The sequence below is a fragment of the Onychomys torridus genome, chromosome 1 (assembly GCF_903995425.1).
Source record: "Onychomys torridus chromosome 1, mOncTor1.1, whole genome shotgun sequence".
Lineage (NCBI taxonomy): Eukaryota > Metazoa > Chordata > Mammalia > Rodentia > Cricetidae > Onychomys > Onychomys torridus.
Genome location: NC_050443.1, coordinates 66,141,191 through 66,162,062, shown reverse-complemented (window position 1 = coordinate 66,162,062; position 20,872 = coordinate 66,141,191). Strand labels below are relative to the sequence as shown.

The following is a 20,872-nucleotide window of genomic DNA, read 5'->3' as shown; positions in this document are numbered from 1 at the left end:
TGAGTACTGAGGTCTAGGCCAAATTTTAAAACACTAATTTGTAGTTTATTTTCTGCTTTGACTCATGAGACAAAGTACATATTTTGATCTAAAATTTGAGAGTCAAAATGTCAGTGTAGTCTTGTTGAGAAGTACATTCTAATGATAAAGGAAAATTTAATGAGTATTTTCAATTTTAAAATGCACTTTCCCAAACTTTTGAAAAGAATTTCTCTCAGGTCTTACCAAAATAATGAAGCACTTTGGAGCAAAGATGCAAAGAAGCAGTCCAGCACTAGAGGCCAAGATACAGAACACCTCCACTGCCACCATAGCCTTGCCCTTGGTGCTATGGTAGACACGAAGGAAGGTAATCCAGACACTACAGAACACCAGCATGCTGAAGGTCAGGTACTTGGCTTCATTGAATGTGTCAGACAGATTTCTGGCCAAGAAAGCTACAGTGAAGCTTCCCATGGCAATGGAGCCCAAGTAACAAAGAACACAATAGAAGGCAGTAATTGACCCTTTGTTACAGATAATCAAAATGTGGTCTTTTTCAACATGTATGTGAACATCAACAAATGGTGGGATAGTTCCCAGCCAGATCCCACATAGAATCAGCTGAATCACAGTGCAAATTGGAATGATGAAGTTAAGTGCCCCTGAGATCAGCAGCCACCTCATTCTTTTATCTGGAGTTGTAACCTTGAAGGCCAGTACTACTGTAATTGTCTTGGCCAAGACAGTAGAAGCAGCCACTGTGAATGCTACTGCAAATATGGTCTGCTGCATGAAGCATGTGGCCATATTGGGTTGGCCAATGAAGAGCAAGGAACAGAGAAAGCAAAGGATAAGGGAGATAAGTAGAACATAGCTGAGGGTTCGGTTATTGGCCTTGACTGTGGGAGTGTCCTTGTGCTTCAGAAAGACACCCAGTACAAAAGCTGTGAGAATAGAAAAACATAGAGCCACGCAGGCTAGAGACATTCCCAAGAGGTCTTCATAACCCAGAAATGTCACAACTTTTTTGAGACAGAGATTTCCTCCATGATTGGCATAGTGATCATCAGGGCACTTCACACACTGATCCATGTCTGGTACAGGAATAAATGTATCATTAGGTTTAATATTTCTATTATTTTATAGGACATATTAAATGAATGCATTAAAATTTTTTCTGAAATTAGCCTTTTTTTTGGGGGGGGGGGTTGATACACGGTTTCTCTGTGTAGCTTTGGAGCCTTTCATGTAGCTTACTCTGTAGCCCAGGCAGGCCTTGAACTCAGAGATCCGCCTGCCTCTGCCTCCTGAGTACTGGGATTAAAGGTGTGCACTAAAACAGCCTGGTAATTAGCCTTATTTTTGAGATAGACAGAAAGTTATTTTTTTTATTTAAGAAGTAATAGCAATAACAAAATCTACTATTTTAATGCACAATTTTGAAAATCTGTCATTTATCATTTACAGCCAAGACCTTTTAGTTATTTGTCAAAATTAACATGTGACAGCATATTGTTTACACAATAAAACCCTTTTTTGAGTACAATATAGAAACACATATTTATTCTTATCAATTCTGTAAATTATAAAGTATAAAATCATAAAAGCATGTTCCTCCACAGATACTTTTATCTTTCTATCAGCTGCAAGGCAAGTACTACATACCAGTGCCCTTTTGTAACTGCTTGTTTATTGAAACATGAACAAAACCATATATTTCTTAAAAGACTACATGAATAATGTCAGGGAAAGCAGAAGATTCATGAACCATTTCCAACCTTGGAGCAGGAATCTTAAAAATTCTTATTAATAAAATCAAACCTGAGACCAGTTATTGGGGTGAATGCTGGAAGACCAGAGAGATAGAACAAGCCACAGCTAACTCACCTTGCTAGTTCCTCAGCTGATCCTGTTTTCCTCAGACTCGAAACCTCTGTGTCCTCATCCAGAATGGGTCTCAGCTGAACTGTGCTGCTCCAAAGCCTGAATGCTTAACCAGCCAAATGCTTAACCAACCAAATGCTTCTAGTTTCTGGTCTTCACGCCTTATATATCTTTCTACTTTCTGCTGTCACTCCCTGGGATTAAAGACATGTGTCTCCATGCTGGCTGTATCCTTGAACACACAGAGATCCACCTAGCACTGCTTCCCAAGTGCTGGGATTAAAGGTGTGCACCACCACCGCCCAGATTCTGCTATGGCTTGCTCTGACCCATTTTCTAGTCACCGTTTTGGGCTCTGTATCTAGTGGCTGTCTGTTCTCTGACCCCAGATAAATTTATTAGGGTGCACAATATTTTGGGGAACACAATACTACCACACAACCTAAAGTCTCTACATGTTAAATATATCACATTTACTGTTAGGTTTCTTATGTATTTTGGTAGTAAACAGAATCTACCCGTTTACTAATTTCTGTAAATTTGGACCATAATAGAAAGATATTTATTGAGAAAGCAACATGATTGAGATACTTTACATATTTTTTAAATTAAACCAATTCATTCATTTATTTCACTTCCAGAACACAGTTTCCCTTCCCTTTTCTATTCCCATTTCTTTCCCACAGCTCTCCTCTGCACACCAATCCATGTCTCCTCTGTTTCTCTTCAGGAAGGGACATGCCTTCCATGGGTACCATGGAAGCCTGGCATATCAAGATGAGGTAGGACTATGATCTGCCCCTAACGACATAGAAAAGGCACACAATAAAGAATAGAAGGAAGAGCTTTCTTCTACCAATCTCAGGTAATTTATAACATCATATTTTTCAACTGCATTCAATTGAATAAATCAACAGAGCAATCTTTGAAGTAACAATATTATTCTTTTTATGAGCTTTCCATTTGTGACTGTATATCCTTACCAATTATTTCTGTTCTCTCATATTTTAATGTGTGATATTATTCAAACAACTGGACTAAAACATTCATATTCATTTATTTTTCTAATCTATAAAATATTTTATTTTCATTATTTGAAAATACACATAAGCAGTTACCATGTTTTTAAAAATTGGTACATTGTTTTTATTTTCAATTACTCTAAAGGTAATATATGTAAAACATAGTTTTCATCAATTTGTTTTTTACTTAGTATTCTATGAAACTGTTTTTCCCATTATTCACTTGGTCCTCTACAAAATAGTTTTAATATTTCAATAGAATTATTTGTATGTAAACTCTGCATGAATCTCCATGCTAATGTTGTTTAAATTATTTAGAACAATTTACATTCTCTTCTGCAGATTAAATAAAACAGCAATTTTATTTTTTAGGTTTGTGTTATTACCCCCAAAGTAATTAATTCCTTTTTTCAGTTACCTGCTATGGTACTTATAACATCCCTATTAAATGTTCCATGGGTGCCCTATCACTAAAAAGATATCCCCACCTATTCTGTCTGAAATGTTTCCACTCATACTTGTTTTCAACTTTGAAATATTTAAATACTGTTTCAATTTTGAATTCTATATATTGTATATGAACTCACCTGTGAACTTGTCTACAAATGAAAATACAACCAAACAATTGACAGCATGATCTACATAGGACACATAAGAAAATGCATGCCTCTTAATCAGGAGGCATCATCCAGGAATATCTAAAAATTATTACAAATCTCACATATGCTATGTAAATAAGAATTTACAGCTCCCATGTCTTAGGAAAGAAGAAAAAATAGATATATTATGAAGGACTGGATTCTAGGCTAAGATAAATGCGACAGTGATATTTAGTACTCTAAAACAGTCTCCAAATGAAATTACTATATGAATAGGTGCTGGAGTAATGATTCAAATATGTGTTTCAGCACATGGGTTGTGATGTTCAAAGACAGAATTGCTGCTCATTTGATTACATAATGAATTTTATCTTTTCAATTCCCAGAGGGTGTCATTGAAACAACAGTAATTGACTAATCTAATGAATCTGTTGGTATGTTGTATATTTACCTGATATATTGGAAATTTCATTCTCTGGACAAGGGATGCAATCAAAGCAGCACACAGCCTTTCCCTGCTGAGGGGATTTTCTGAATCCTGTACTGCAAGGCACACTGCATATTGAGGATGGAATCTGAGAAAAGTAACAAATGGAATATAATGAAAAAGTCTTATCTGGTGGGACACTTTTCACAGCCTTGGTGCAGGGGGAGGGGTTTGGACCTGCTACAGCTGAATGTACCAGGCTCTTCTGACACCTCATTGTAGGCCTTGTCTTGGAGGGCTGGGAATGGGGGCTGTGTTGTGGCAGAAGGCTGGCAGATGCAAAGAGGTAGAGGAGGGGAATCTGTGGTTGATATGTGAAATTAATAGGAAATTTCTTAATAAGAAAAAAGAAAATCATATCTAACAATTTGTTAATAATTTGAGTCATTTTCTGTTTTCCTTTGATTGTTTCAGCCATTGTTTCCTCTTATGGGTATTTTCTTGCTTTAGGACAATATTCCATATCTGAGTGCACTAGCCTATTCTGTTGCTCTACAGCTAGCATTCAGTTGAATGAATAGTATATTTTCCCTAGAATGCTTGAATAATTTTACTCTGAAGTTTTCTATTCTTTTATTTCTTAAAGTTTTCTGTTGGATTCAGAAATAACCAAGCTTGAAATGTTTTTTAGTACTCTGCCATTTGGGATGGATTTTATTTTTGTATGGTATTTCCAGTTTTAAATTTGAATTCTCTACTTTAAGCAACAAAGTTATTATTATATGAATTTAATATCTAAAATTACTAAAATCATTTTTCCAAATAAAGTTTCAGAATTTATAATTCTTATTCGTATGGATTCAAGTCATCAATTTCCATGAACACTTACTATCCATTCATTTTTCATTTAAAGGTTTCTATATCACATCTTTGACCAATTAGTGATTTTCATACTTTTAAAAATTCGTTTTTTCTAAGTAATATCATAAATATCTCCACATTTCCTAATATCATTGATCACCAGTTCTGGATTTTTATTTTAATCAAAGGACAATCTGGAGTATAACTGAGTATTATTTTCCCTTCAATTCATCACATTGACTTCTGCTCCAAAGCATGAATGTGATAAGGTATGTGCAAACTTGAACATTGTTTGTTTTCAAGACCAAAATTTTGTTACCACAATTTGTTTATAAGCTAAATAAAATTCCAATAGTTGAGAAAGAGGAGGGACTGTAAGAGTGTGAATTGTTGAGCTCAAGATTGCAAAAAGCACAGGGACAAATAGCCAAACGAATGGAAGCACATGAATTATGAACCAAAGGCTGTGGAGCCCCCAACTGGATCAGGCCCTCTGGATAAGTGAGACAATTGAATAGCTTGAACTGTTTGGGAGGCATCCAGGCTGTGGGACTGGGACCTATCCTTAGTGCATTAGCTGGCTGTTAGGACCTTGGGCTTACATACACAGGGACACTTTGCTCAGCCTGGAAGGAGGGGACTGGACCTGCCTGTTCTGAATCCACCAGGTTTAAATGAATCCCCAGGGGAGTGTTGGCCCTGGAGGAGATGGGAATGGAGGGGATGGGGGGAAGATGGGAGTGAGAGCGGGAGGGGGGAGGACAAGGGAGCCCATGGCTGATGTGTAAAAAATAAAGAATGAAAACAACAACAATAACAAAAGAAAATTCCTTTAACGTCAAGATTTCTATTGGTTATTGCTACTGGGATAATCCTCCTTTCTTATTTTGTTTCATTCCTCTGTGTTTTTTTAGGTATCATTTTCTTTATTCAAAGTCATGAATTTGCTGATTTAGGTAAACCATTTATACGTGTAACAGAAATAATCTGGACACAAATATTGTTCACCACAGAAAAGTGGTCAAGTATAGATAAATATTGGCTGTTAGTTAATTCTTGTAAGGGAAGACTCAGTTATCTTTAAGAGTATGACCCATAGTGGATCATGTATTGTCCAAAGGAAGGACTCATTTGCAAAATTAATCAGAAGCACAAATTATACTTGGTGGCTTAATAAAAAACAGTGGTGAAGGAGAGGAGCAATTATCATCAAATTACATTATACCAAACTCTTAACCAACAAATAAAAATTGTGCCTTTTGCAATTAACTTCAAATCATTATAGTTTTATATGAGTTCACAATTTTGGAGATTTAACCTTATGTGAATGCAGTTCAATTGCTTTTCCTGGCAGTACTATGTATCTAGGTTGGAGAGAGTGAAGGCCAAAGCATTTATAAAGTCTTGGGTAAATAAGAGAAAATAGTAGAAAATATATTAGGATTCTACAATTCCAATAGAATACCTTATATCCATATAAATTGTGCCCAAAATAAACAGTGTCAAACTGAAGTTTGGTTCATCAGTGTTCAAGAATTTTAGCAACCCTCAAATAAAATCTATAATAATCTACAATAATTCTTAATATATAAAGAAATAAAATACGGTCTCCCAACTGTGATTGGACCAAGAGAGCCTTTATCTAGTAATAGATGGAAGCAGATGCAGAGAGATCCACAATCAAACATCAGGCCAAGCTCAGAGAGTCCAGTTGAATAGAGGAAGAAGGATTATAAGAGCAGGGGTGGGTGTCAAGATCATGATGGGGAAATCTACAGAGACAACTGAATCAAGCTCAAAGGAACTCATGAACTTTGGACAGCTGTAGAACCTGCATGGCACTGGACTGGGCCCTCTGCTTTCCAGAGACAGTTGTGTGTCTAGGTATGTTTGAAGGAGCCCTAGCAATGTGATCAGGGTCTATCCTTGGTGAATGAGCTGGCTTTCTGGATCTTATTATCTATGGTCAGGCATCTTGTCCACCCTTGATGCAGTGGAGAGGTTTGGTCCTGCCTCAACAAAACGTACCAGGCTTAGCTGTCCCCACCATGGGAGAACTTACCCTGTTGGAAGAAGGAATGAGGAATAGGGGAGGGAAGGCAGGGGTGTGGGGAGTGGAGGAGTGAGGAGTAGAGGTATAGGGGAGGAAGGGGAATAGGAGGAGGAGTGACAAGGGGATCTGTGATTAGTATGTAAAATGAATAAAAAAAATTAAAAAATACATGCAACTTACTACCTTTCTCTCATCAATCAATCTAATCACAAGTGCTTGTGAATTACTGAAGCCACAACAAAAAAAGCCTCTGATTAATCACAGAAATTCTGATTATGTCTGTCATAAAAAAGTTGGAATATGTGAAATCTAATTTATTATATTCTACATCAAAAATGCTTATTATACTCTGAAGTAACCTAGACAGATGGTCAATTAATAATCATTTTTAGTGATTGTATTTTGAAAGCTGTCCTGTATAAACTGAATGAAAATATTTCTTAATAAAAATAAGAAAGAAAAACCAAAACAAACAAACAAAAAGAGATTAACTCTAAAACTCCTTAAGAGACAACATGAAGTTCAAAATCCAGTAAAGCACATAACTTCATTCCTACCGGCATTAGAAAACATTTTTGAGACTTTTGGTAATTTTGAGATATCTTTGGCCAAGTCATAAGTAAGCATGTAACTGAAGAAAAATGACTGGTGGATTTCAATATAAAACAAGGGGGTTCACTGAAGATGAAGAATGTGTGACCTTCAGTGCAGTTTTTCTGGTATTTTTCTAAAATATCCTGTGTAAAAATTTATATCCTGTTAAAACAGTAAGTTTTTGATATTATTTTTTCAACCACTTTTTTTTCTTGTTTGAGAATTTCATGCATGTGTATAGCATGTTTATCTATACCTTTAACTCACATGTTCCTTTCAAGTTCAAATATGCCATCTATAATTGTTTGAAATTAATGACTGTCTCAATATAATAATAAAGTTAAATTAAAATTTGAAAGAAAAGAAAACTATGGGCACTGAATATTGGTCTGATATATTGAAGCAATTCTTCAATTCAAGTTTAAAAAGGAACTCATAGCAAACATTACATTCTAACACTAAAATTTGTCACAATATCAATTACTGATGTTCTAAGCAATGGCCAGGTGATGGCGGCGCACACCTTTAATCCCAGCACTTGGGAGACAGAGCTACACAGAGAAACCCTGTCTCAAACAAAACAAAACAAAACAAAACAAATCAAAAAACAAAAAACAACAAAACAAAACAAAACAAAACAAAAAAAAAGAAGCAATGAATGACTCGTGTTGTCACATATTGACATAAGCTACAGTCAAACATGTTTGCTACAAACAATAATCACATGAACATTTCTTTTGGGATCCAATACAAATCAAATCAAATGACATTTACCCAACTTGTAAGCTGTCTTCAAAGGGAAACTTGTAAAATAAAACAGACAAAATGTTGGAGAGTGTTTCATGCAGGATTAGATTATAAAATTGAGGGATAAACACAAAGATTTCAAAGATACTTTAGCAAATTATAAATGCTAAATGTTTGAAGTTGCTAATAAACAACAAAGGGTGAAAAAATTTTAAATTCAGTTAATAGGATATAGGGGTCTCTGAAAATTATATAAAATATCATAAAAATATTATTAATAAGTATTTAGGCTGAATGCCTATTCATAACACAAAAAATTTTAAATGAGATAAACATTTGAAATGTATATGAATATATACAGCTTGTATATATGTGCATGAATGTGTAAATATGTATATATACATATATATATTTTAAATTACCTGTATTATACTTGTGTTTTAGAAATGCATAATTTATTCCCTTCACTATAAAATTAGATCTCAATTCAACTTGACAAAGGAACATGTAGGTAACTTTAGCTCATTTTTCTTATTTTTAAAACATTATTTTCTTTATCAACTATTATGTTCTTTTTATGATACACCTGTATGCTCTGTTGGCACAACATATGAACAGAGAAAACATGTGTTTAGATACATTCTTCTATAACATTTTCTGTAATAAATATATAGTTCAAAGAGTATCAGATAATTCAATGCCTTTTTATGAACAAATGTTTTACATGTAGAAAAACAGGAATATGATCAGTACCATCTAGCAACTTTTGTACTTCAGTTGCTTTTATGAACTATGTTATCCATTTCTTGCCTTAATGAATATTCTAGTCAACTTACTGAGAGAGATCATGTCATTGAGGAGTGTTTAGCCATAAACTGATAAGATTTTAGAACCAATAAAAAAAGAAATTGCAAGTTCTTCCATCTCTACTTCCATGAAGACAGTTTCTCTCCAACTTCAAGAACTCTAGTGACTGGTAGAAATATAACAAAACTGTGCCTAACTTGAGTGAAGATTTTCTCATTCATGCTCTACTGAACCTCCTCTTAGATATTTTTTAAATTTGTTTGGTATTTTGGACTGCCGAGTCATCACTCTCTTGCTCCCTTTCACTGTGAAAATTGCATTGTCAGTGTGAAAAATATGTGATGTCACTTAATATCATTCCTCATTGTCCTTCATGACTACTGTTATGTTTTACACTGAGACTAGGTTTATTGCTGTTCTACATTCTTTCCTTAATCTTCTCGAAAATTTCTCAAATCTGCTCCATGATCCCAAACATCATCCTTTGCTTTGAATTGCATTCATCATTATGTTATTAATAAATGAATACAACTTTTGTCTCAAATATTAAAACTTCATTGTGGCATTCCCCACAGAGAGTACACTGCCCATCTTGTACATGTTTATTACCAGATATTTAGAATGTTACTTGTGACAATTTGCTTAGCATGCTACAGGAGGCACTGCTACAATTATCCAAACCAAACATCAAATCCAGTACACACCACCAATCCAGTATAATTATGGTCAAATCAACAAATCTACAGTATGCTGTACATATTCCCACAGCATATGAACACACTCTATAATTGGAAAAAAAGGAAAAGAGAAACAAATGTGTAATAAGTGTCAGAGTTTAAAGTTATGGAGCAGATAATCAAGACATGAAAATATAAAATCAATAGTAAGAAATGTGACCATATTTGTGTTTAATAGATTACTTTCAAACTGTGGCATGTGCTACAGACAACAACTTTCAATCTAGCACTTGACAAGGGAAATATAAAGTCAATATTTAAGGTGATATACTATAGTTGAGTTTTTCTTTGGGCTGCCAGCTTTAAAAAAATTACAGGGTGATGTATAAATTATAAAAGCTCAGCCTTAACTTAGGCTTGTTTCTAAAAGACTCTAATAACTTTAACACATTTCTGTTAATTTACATTCTATCTCATAGCTTTATAACCATATCTCTGCACTGCCTATCTTGCTTGCTCTGCATCTTCTGGCATGTCTACTTTCTTCCCAGCATTCTGCCTACCCAAAAATCCTGCCTAGACATATTGGACATTCTGCTTTTTGTTAAACCAGTGTGACACATCCTCACAACATACCCTCTTTATCATGTATACAAACTGTCTTCTGAAATTGGATAGATGGCTGTTATATATGAACAGCATAGAATTTAAAAGAACAAAACTCTACTGACATTGCCATTAAAAAGAAATCTGGCTGAACATGTTCTCAACTGAAACAAAACATAATGCAAAGAATAAAATTACCACAGTGAATGATTTTTATGTTTTTATGCTTGATTTCAGCTGCAGGAGTCATACAACACAGTAGATTTGAAATGATGGCATAAACAACATTTGAATAAAAATGCAGTATACTTTTAAGAAATGTACCCATGAAGTATTTAAGAAATACCAAATTGGGAATTCCATCATGATGGAAAAAAAAGCTAGCACAACACTCACAGAAAAATTTACTCAGCCTCAAAGAAATGGACTCCTGTTAGTGCCTTGGATTATGTTTCTTGGAAACATCACTTGCCAATATAAAGGAAATCTCTCTAGAAGAAATATAAATATGGTGTATTTTTCAGCTTTCAGCCTGAGAAATCTGACTCTAAAACCATGAATCAGATAACCATTAAATCACCTGGAATAGGGTAAAAGTCAGCAGAAAGAATAAATTTTGTTCATGTCCTGAGTAGGAAGGTAGGGCAAAACAGACAGAAAACATGGAGAATGACATTTTGGCCATACTTGGGCCTTCTCGGTACTTATATTGATAATTAATCAAAGGCACTTACTTACTTCTTATCTAGATTCCTGGTTAAATATTCATTCTTGATGTGACTATGCTTTGTGTAAATAAAGAAAAAATAGTCAGTGTCTTTATCTTCACCCCAGGTGTGTGGATCTTTAAGTCTCAGAAAGCACCTGGGACCCATCAAACTGCAGAAAAGGAAGGAAAGTCTCAGGAACAAGAAGAAAATCATAAAATAGAACATGTTTATAATGTCACCAAGACTGGAACCTAGGTAAAAGTACAATAAGCAGAGTTTCACAGAAAACACATTTCAAATGTGCCTGTACACACACATGTGTCTTTTGCTGCTCTAGTAGTCAGAAGTGTATTTTTATTTCCTAATATAATTCTTGTCAGCTTATTATTCTCTGGATAACTCTTAAACATTCTTACTTCAGGGTCTGCATCTGAGTTATATGCTCAGGTACAAGAAAATTTCAGTAATTTATTTAAGTAATTATCTTCATTTCCAGATTCCTGTGAGTCCCTCCAGGTCAGTAGACATGAAGGCCCCAGGCTAGCTCCCTCCTGAGATATTTACATAACAGACCTAATCCACAGGATCTCTATTCTTATCAACATGTGAAATATTTGAAGCACATTGCATTATAAACTCCAAAGTATGATAGGGAACCCATTCTAGACAGAATTAACTATAAACAAACAAGTATTACATCTATACATGTTTATGATTTGGTATATTTTATTACCTATTTGGTTTCCTGACATCTACAAAGCATGCAATTTATCACACACACACACACACACACACACACACACACACACACACACACACACACAGTGTCCACAGGCAGGACAAAATCAACCACAGTTGCAGAGATGAGAGAACCAATAACCATCCTGAAATCATAAATTTCAATCATTCTCTCAATATCAATGCAGAAAGTAAACAGCTTTTTTACAGTTCTATTCATTGGCTGAGCCTCACTTCCACTTAATTGATATCTCATGATCATGCACTTGTATATCTGCAATATTGGTTATCTACCTTATTTATTCTTTGAATAGTCTACTACCCTAATTTACTTCATATTTTTGAATGACTTCTATGTTAATAAAATAGTACAGATCTTGGTTTCTTTTCTTTTCCTTATTTGTTTGGTGAGTTGGTATTTTTATTTTTATTGAAAATAACTCCTTTTCTCATAAAATATATCCTGATATGGTTCCTCACCATCTACTCTTCTAATTTTCCCCTCTACCCTTGTAAACAGATATTTCCTGTTTTTGTTTTTCATTAGAAAAAACACAGTCTTTAAAGGACTATAGATAAGAAAATGTAACTTAATAAATTTAACCTGAAACCAGCACATAGAAATTAAATAAAATATAGAAAAGGAAAAAATAGCTCAATGGAAGGGACATGAATCAGAAATTCTCTTGATTTAACACATAGAATCTTATAAATACAAATCTTATCTATACAAGGGAAATGTAGCATAAATATAGAGAAAACAAATAAAAATATAAAAGACAAAAAGAAAATGAAATGACAAAGTTTCAAAAAATGTAAAGTCCTCACATGACATTTGTGAGACAAATAATTTTCAAGGAGGACATGTAGTTCGTTTTCTGCTGGGCATCTATGGCTGTGCATGCAACCAAACCTTAAAATAGTTTGCACAGTGATGTCCCCTTGGAAGTAGTTAACCAATTAAAGATTGCTTTTGGCTTAGGAATGGGGGCATGTGTCTACATCTTCTTTCAGCTCTAGTTCCGCATTATGTGGAGACTCATGAAAAACCCATACATGCTGTGTCAATGAGTGCGTATGTTCATCAATCAAGTTAAAATATAGGCTCTTGATTTCTTAGTGTCCTTCATCCTCTCTAGCTTTTATACTTTCTGACAGCAGGCATTTGATAAAGTCAATACATTTAGGACCAAGTGTTTCAATGTTTCTCACTCTCTGCTAATGTCTTGCTTTGAGAGTCTGTATAAGTTACATTCTGTTGCAGGAGAGGAACTTTGGATGATTGTCCAGGCTGCCAGTTGTCTCTGTCTATTCTTGCAAGATTCCTGAAAGTTGCTTGCATCCTTTTCCCATTTCTCAGGTAATAGTACATCCTTCTGAAGTCTTTGGTGTAGTTGAAGACTGCTTAGTTATAATTTTCCTTAGTTATGATAAAAAATAAGTCAGATATGAAACCTTAGACTCACAAATATAGGATATTTTCTTTAATTTTACCAAATACAAATAGACTAAATATTGTAACTGTAGTTCTTGCTTGGTAATTGTTTTGTTATATGTAATTTTAGTATGTGAAAGTTACAACCTCCCTTTTTGAATAAAAAGAAAATAGGAAGTGCTGTGGATATTCCTCTGTACAAATAAAATGCGGATTGGCCAGTAGCCAGGCAGGAAGTATAGGCAGGACAACCAGAGAAGAGAATTCTGGGAACAGGACGCTGAATCAGGAGATGTTGCCAGCCACCTCCATGAGTGAAAACATGTAAGACACTAGTAAGCCACAAGCTATGTGACAAGTGTAGATATAGAAATTGGTTAACTTAAAATGTAAGAACTAAATAGTCAGAGACGCATCCGCCTCTAGGTTCCAACCCTGGGCACCAGCCATCGCAGGAGGACCTGCCCAACTTGACCCCAGTTTCCAGCCATTCGGCGGGCCCTGCAGGAAGGTTCAAATATTCCAAGACTACAGGCAGACCCTGCAATCTCCACACCTTGCCCCTACACCCATCTGCCTGAGACCCCAGCCACTTCCTGAGACCCAGAGACCAGCCCCTAGCTCCCATCGGCCCTGGAACTCTCATTTGGACCAGAGGTGAGTGCCTGGGGTCACACTCAGAGAGGCCAGCACCTAGGTCCCAGCCCTGGGCACCAGCCACTCCAGGGTTACTCTAACTAAGCATGTGAAGGACCTATATGACAAGAACTTTAAGTCCCTGAAAAACGAAATTGAAGATGTCCGAAAATGGAAAGATCTCCCATGCTCATGGATAGGCAGGATTGACATAGTAAAAGTGGTGATCTAAACAAAAGCAATCTACAGATTCAACACAATCCCCATCAAATTACCAACACAACTCAACTTCATATGGAAAAACAAAAAACCTTACACCTGTCAGAGTGGCTAAGATCAAAAACACAGAAGAGAGCTTATGTTGGAGAGGATGTGGAGCAAGGGGAACTCTCCTCCACTGCTGGTGGGAATGCAAGCTTGTACAGCCACTTTGGAAATCAATATGGCTCTTCCTTGGAAAATTGGGAATCCATCTCCCCCAAGACCCAGCTATAGCACTCTTGGGCATATACCTAAGGAATGCTCAATCATACCACAAGAGCATTTGCTCAGCTATGTTCATATCAGCATTGTTTGTAACAGCCAGAACCTGGAAACAACCTAGATGCCCTTGAACTGAAGAATGGATAAAGAAAATATGGTAAATATACACAATGGAGTACTACTCAGCAGAGAAAAACAATGGCATCATGAAGTTTGCAGGCAAATGGATGGATCTAGAAAAAAATCATCCTGAGTAAGCTAACCCAGACTCAGAAAGACAAACATGGTATGTACTCACTCATAGGAGGATACTAGATGTAAAACAAAGATGACTAGACTGCTACACAACTCCAGAGAGGCTACCTAGAAAACAGGACCCTACAAAAGACACAGGGATGGCCCAATGACAGAGAATGGATGAGATCTACAGGAACAACCTGGATGACAGTGGGAGTAATGAAGGGCAAGGTTTGAGGGAAAGAGAGCTTAGGGGAGCAGGAGATCCCAGCTGGATCAAGAACAGAAAGGGAGAAAAAGGAATAACAGATCATGGTAAATGAAGACCACATGAGAACAGGAAGAAGCAAAGTGCTAGAGAGGTCCCAAGATATCCACAATGTTACATCCACTGTAGACTACTGGCAATTGTCGAGAGAACACCTGATCTGACCTAGTCTGGTGATCAGATGGCCAAACACCCTAATGGTCATGTTGGAACTCTCATCCAATAACTGATGGAAGTGGATGCAGAGATGCTTGGCCAGGCCCTAGGTGGAGCTCCAGGAGTCCAATTGCTGAGAAAGAGGAGGAAATGTAAGTGTGTGAATTGTTGAGACCAAGATTGGAAAAGCACAGGGACAAAAAGCCAAACAAATGGAAGCACATGAATTATGAACCAAAAGCTGTGGAGCCCCCAACTGGACCAGGCCCTCTGGATAAATGAGATAATTGAATAGCTTGAACTGTTTGGGAGGCACCCTGGCAGTGAGACCCTGACCTGTCCTTAGTATATGAGTTGGCTGTTTGGAACCTTGGGTTTACACAGGGACACTTTGCTCAGCCTGGAAGGAGGGGACTGGACCTGCCTGTACTGAATCCACCTGGTTGAATTCAATCCCCAGGGGAGTCTTGGCCCTGGAGGAGATGGGAATGGAGGGGAGGGGCTGGGGCGAAGGTGGTAGTGGAGGCGTGAGGGGGAAGGACAGGAGAACCCATGGCTGATGTGTAAAATTAAAACACAAATATAATAAATAAAAAAGGAGAAAAAATGCAATGCTTGTCAGAAATTAAAAAAAAAACAGCATAAAAGTGATGTTTTTCTATGTCTTAAGGATATAGATATAACACATAATAAAGGATAGATGAAAAATTTCCTTCTACTCATATCATAATATTTATGTCATGATTTATTTCACTGTGTTCAACTGTGGGGACACAACAGAGCAAACATAAATTGAATACTATCATTCTGATATTTAGTCTTTCAATTTGTAAACATTAATTCCTTTCCAAATACTTATGTGTCTCATATTTCTCTATGCAGTATTTTCTGAACTGTTGTATAATAGTATGAAAAACATTTTATTTTCTAATTTTTATAGTCATTATTATTTATATTTTCTATTTTCAAGGTTTTATGACTACACTTAAGAATTATCAAAAATTTCATAAATGTCTTTATTTATTATTGTCTGTTATTCCTTGTTCTCCCTTTCTGTTCTTGATCCACCTGGGATCTCCTGCTCCCCTAAACTCTCTTTCTCTCAGGCCTTGCCCTTCAGTAACCCCACTCTTGTCCAGCTTGTTCATGTAGATATCATCCATTTCTTTGTCATTGAGTAATCCCTGTGTCTTTCTTAGGGTCCTGTTTTCTAGGTAGCCTCCCTGGAGTTGTGAGTAGCAGTCTAGTCATCTTTGTTTTTCATCTAGTAGTGACTACATACCATGTTTGTCCTTCTGAGTCTAGGTTACCTCACTCAGGATGATTTTTTTCTAGATCCATCCATTTGCCTGCAAACCTCATGATGTCATTGTTTTTCTCTTCTGATTTGAAGACTACATGAGAACAGGAAGAAGCAAAGTGCTAGAGAGGTCCCCAAAAATCCACAAAGATACCTCCACTGTAGACTACTGGCAATGGTTGAGAGAAAGCACGAACTCATCTAGTCTGGTGATCAGATGCCCAAAAACCCTAACTGTCATGCTGGAACTCTCATCCAATAACTGATGGAAGTGGATGCAGAGATCCTCAGCCAGGCTCCAGGTGGAGCTCCAGGAGTCCAATTGTCGAGAAAGAGGAGGGACTGTAAGAGTGTGAATTGTTCAGACCAAGATTGGAAAAAGCATAGGGACAAACAGCAAACTAATGGAATTATGAACCAAAAGCTATGGAGCCCCAAACTGGATCAGGCCCTCTTCATAAGTGAGCCAATTAAATAGCTTGAACTGTTTGGGAGGCACCCAGGCGGTGGGACTGGGACCTGTCCTTAGTGCATGAGCTGGCTGTTTGCAACCTGAGGCTTATGGGGGACACTTTGCTCAGTCTGGAAGGAGGGGACTGGACCTGCCTTTACTGAATATACCAGGTTGAGCTGAATCCCCAGGGGAGTTGGGAATGGAGGGTAGAAGCTGAGGTGAAGGTGGGCATGGAGTTGGATGTGGGAGGGGGGAGGACAGGGGAACCCATGGCTGATATGCAAAATTAAAACACAAATAAAATAAAAATAAATAAAATAAAATAATACCACAAAAATTTTCATAAATGTGTTATAATATCATCATGTTAATTTATTCAAAATTAATATATTTAAAACATAATTTTCATTAATTTTTGGGTATATAGTCTTCCATGCAATTTTTTTACTATTATTTAATTGGTTCTCTATAAAATATGATTATTATTTCCATGGAATATTGTATCTGAACTTAATGTATAATCATCACATGTATGTTATTAAATAATACAAAATAACTTGCATCATTGTCTGAAAATTAAATAAAAATATAAATTTAATATGTTGATATGTATCATTACTCCAAAAATAACTTCTTCATTCAGTTACCTGATACACTAAAAACAATATCACTATCAAAGGATCAATGAAACATATGTTGCCAAGGAGACATCCTCAACTATTTAATATGAAATTTTTTGCATACCTCTTTAACATTAAAATAAAGATTTAATTTAGAATTCTATATGCTCATTTCCAAAATCACGTGTGTAGTAGAATACCCATGAAAATACAATCTACCAAATGATGACATTATATTACATAGGACGTACTACTGAACGCATACCTCACAAACAGTATGCAGCATGCACAAGCATGTACAACTTACAATAAAGACTCAAGGGAAAATGAAAATAAGAATATATAGCCTATGGTTTGGAAAAATGGAAAGTATATGTCCTGCATTACATAGTGTTGAATTTCAGACTGAAGATAATAATTCAGTGATATTTACTATAATAAAGGAGTTCCCCAAAGTAACTGTTATGTGAAATTGTTCTAGAGTAATGGGTAAAAATGTAGTTCAAGACACTGCGGTGTGCTATTGAAGGGGGAGAATTGTTGATTTATTTAATCTCACAAAAATTTATGTTTTCAAATCCCATAAGACATCATAGACTCATGTAAACATTAATTCACCTAATGAATTTTTTGATAAGTTATATGCAAATGAGCCATTTTGGAAATTTCATTTTCTGGGCATGGGGTACAATCAAAACAGCACACAACCTTTCCCTACTGATGTGATTTTCTGAGTCCTGGACTGTAAGGCACACTGTATACTGAGAGTTGAATCTGAATAAAGTAACAAATGGGTTAGAAAGCACAGTTTAGATATACTTGGCAATAGTTCCAGTGACTTAGAACATGGCATCATTGAAAAAGATCTTTGAATACATAGAAAGAATTTGAATACATTTGAAAGAAATTAAAAGTAACATTTCACTCTATTTTGTGATGAGATAATATAGATTTATTATTACTTCTATAATGTGAAACATATGTACATATGTGTTTTTATATGTATAATATCTATCTATCTATCTATCTATCTATCTATCTATCTATTATCTATCTGTCTATCTACCTATCATATATGGACATGTGTGGGTAAAATATGTGGTGATATATTGTGTAGCCTAATAAATTTTGCCTGAATTTCAGAGAATAAAACAAGCCACTAGATTAAACATAGGTGCCAGGCAGTAGTGGCACACACCTTCAATCCTAGCACTAGGGAGGCAGTGATCTGTCTGGATCTCTGAGTTCAAAGCCACTCTGTAGTGCATGAGATTAACTCAGTCTAGGAGAGAAAGAGAGACAGGCAGTGGTGGCACACACCTTTAATCTCAGTACTGGGAATCACATGCCTTTAGTCCCAGCACTAATAAGAAGGATTTGGCTGGGCAGAGAAAGGTATATAAGGCATGAAGAGACAGGAACTAAAGGCTTTTCAGGCGGAGGAGTCCTAGAGGTAAGATGTGGCCGGGGCTTGTTTTTTGTCTCTCTGATATTAAGGCAAATTTTATTATGGTACACAATATATCAACACCCACATCCATACATATATGTATAACTGAAACACACACACACACACACACACACACACACACACACACACACACATACATATATATATATATATATATATATATATATATATATATATTTAATTGGCTCACTCAATATATATACACTTTACAACTCTCTAGTGCATTTCTTTTCTGAATTTCTTAACAAGGAAAACTATAACTAATATATACATACATATATATATGAAACAAAATATGTCCTGATAGGAAATCTTGAAATGTGGAATATGAGTTAGTGACTATATTAGGAAACATTCTATTCCATGAGGATGCTCAAGTCAACCTTGAGATTCAGGGTAATTATGTTGCATATAGTCTTTCAAAAATAAGTCCAACACATGTACCTGATATTTATTTTCCACTTTATTATCTTTTCAGACATACACATTTGATGACCATGTGGCAAATATGGAAATAACTTTACTCCTTTTCCTTAAGTCTGAGAGTGAAGAATAATCTATAGTGTAGTGAGTGTCATACCTGATATCCAGTTTTTATTTCTGGTTCATGTTTATTTGGTTTCCAAATGAGTTTATAAATTGGAGGTTCTACAAGAAAGGGACAATCTGAAACACTTTTATATTAATCTTAATAATACCTCCACATTGAACAGAAAATATGAAGTTTAGATTGCTTCTAATTTCTATTAATCTGTTTCAAATTGTGAACTACTCACAAGTATTTAGATAGTAGAAAAATCTAGATAGTAGTAAAAATATCATTATATTTTAGAAGCACCAACTTCTCATTGTACTTTTTATCTCAAACTTGCAAACCTGAATTACCTGCAGAGGGATGAGGCAATCCAAGCCTATTTCTTGTTTTACAGTATCTCTTATTCAGTTAGGGATTGCCTGTCTCAAGTGATTTAACAGTATGAGGAAGTCACTTATTATTTGGGACCCATTCATTTCATTGATCTCTAATTTCTTGATTACTTAAAAGACCAATCAGCTTCATGTTTGTATTAAAATTTGCACTGGAAAGCACTAAATTTTTGTTTCAAATATTAAAACATAAAATGCACATCTGTTAGGAATATAAACATTTTGAATTGGATTATGAAACTCTGATTGGATGTCAGTTTTGGCTGGATTTGAATCTATCCAAAAAATGAGGTTCGCATGATATGTAGTCAAAGCATATAAAATTGATGTGTTTGAGAGAAGCTCCTAAAATACTTGAATAGAACCCAAGGTACAGATTATAAAAATGATATCTATGGCATTAATATGATATTCATTAGAATACATAGGACCTGTCTCGAGTCAAATTCCAGTCTTTCCACTGAATTCCTTGGCCATGTATCTAATTATTGCAGCAGCATTTCATATAGAGTGTGCTCCACAGCAGGCACTTACTATTGTATAGGACGTAACCTGTACAACTAGAGAAATTTCTTTCTTTTTTTTTTTTTTTAGAGTTAAATTGCTTTATTTTCTTTAGCATTCAGTACAGTATTGCCCATAGGTTTTTTTTTTTTTTTTTAGTATTTGTGTTTTAATTTTACACATCAGCCATGGGTTCCCCTGTCCTCCCCTCTCACCCCTGCCCCTACTTTCCCCCCCATCCCCTCCCCTCCATTCCCATCTCCTCCAGGGCCAAGACTTCCATGGGGATTCATTTAAACCAAATTATGCTTGAATAACCATTTCAATCTACATTTAGGTGAACAATTCTTAAGATTCTTACCATTAAATGATTACAAATTAGATTTAAAATAGTATATCCATCATTGTGACATGAAATCTAATAGGTATTTTAATAAAAATAACCTGGAACCATATATTGAGGTAAATGCTGAAAGATCAGAGAGACAAAGGAACAAACCTCAGCTACTTCCTAACTCACCAACTTCATGAATACTCTGACTGAATGTCTCTGAGACCTTGGCCAAAAGGAGTCCAGCCAAAAATGGTTTCAGGTGAAAAAGGTTCAGCTGAAAGATGGCTTCTGCCAAAAAGCCTTTCTCAACCAAAAAAGGCCCTTGTTCCTGTGTCCTCAT

The 20,872-nt window shown here is 35.7% G+C and overlaps 1 pseudogene; it reads right to left on the bottom strand.

Annotated features, from left to right (window-relative positions):
• Window positions 1-156: 156 nt before the first annotated feature.
• On the bottom strand, window positions 157-20,872 carry LOC118573250 (annotated as a pseudogene).